The following is a 1,267-nucleotide window of genomic DNA, read 5'->3' on the forward strand; positions in this document are numbered from 1 at the left end:
TGGCCTCGAACTCAGAAATCCGCCTGCCTCTGCCTCCCGAGTGCTGGGATTAAAGGCGTGCGCCACCACGCCCGGCTAGGGTGAGGATCTTAAGCCCACACCCACAGTGACACACCTACTCCAATCAGGTCACACCTCCAAATGCTGCCACTCCCTGGCCCAAGAATATACAAACCATCACACCCACCCACAAAATTTATTCTATTTTTCCTTCCCAGGGAGACCCTTGCATCTCTGCCTTCAGCCCTCCTCCTTACTTAGCTGTTCTGGGTCACTGGACCACAGCAGGACTGTCTTTTACTTTACAGTTAATATCCACTTATAAGAGAGTAGACATAGGGTTGGCGAGATGGCTCAGCGGGTAAGAGCACTGACTGCTCTTCCGAAGGTCCTGAGTTCAAATCCCAGCAACCACATGGTGGCTCACAACCATCCCTAATGAGATCTGATGCCCTCTTCTGGTGCGTCTGAAGACAGCTACAGTGTATTACATATAATAAATGAGAAAAAAAAAAAAAAGAGTAGACATCATGTTTGTGGTTCTGGATCTGGGTTACCTCCTTCAAGATTTTTTTTCTAGTTCCATTTGCCTGCAAATTTCACAATTTTATTGGGTTATTTGTTTGTTTGTTTTGGTCTTTTGTTTTTTTCAAGACAGGGTTTCTCTGTGTAGCCCTGGGTGAATATTATTGTCTTTAACAGCTGAATAATATTCCATTCTGTGAATGCACGGCGACGTTTTCTTTATCCATTCTTCAGCTGATGGATACTTAGGTTGTTTCCAGTTTCTGAGTATTATGAGTAAAGCTGCTTTGAACAGGTTTGAGCAAGTGTCCTTTGATAGAATGGAGCATCCCTTGGGTGTGTGCCCAGGGGTGATACAGCTGGGTCTTGAGAGGTAGACTGATTGCCAATTTTCTGAGAAACCACCACATTGACTTCCAAAGTGGCACTCCCACCAGCAGTGGAGGAGTGCTCCCCTTGCTCCACATCCTCACCAGCATAAATTGTCTTTTTTGTTGTTGTTGTTGTTTTACAGGGTTTCTCTGTGGAGCCCTGACTGTCCTGGAACTCACTCTATAGACCAGGCTGACCTCAAACTCAGAAATCCACCTGCCTCTGCCTCCTGAGTGCTGGGATTAAAGGCGTGCGCCACCACGCCCGGCTGTACCCCATTTTTAAATTGGATTATTTAGTTTGTTGATGTCTAGTTTCTTTTTTTTTTTTTTTTTTTTTTTTTTTTTTTTTTTTTTTTTTTTTTTTTTTT

Source organism: Mus caroli, chromosome 1 (assembly GCF_900094665.2).
Source record: "Mus caroli chromosome 1, CAROLI_EIJ_v1.1, whole genome shotgun sequence".
Taxonomy (NCBI): Eukaryota; Metazoa; Chordata; class Mammalia; order Rodentia; family Muridae; genus Mus; species Mus caroli.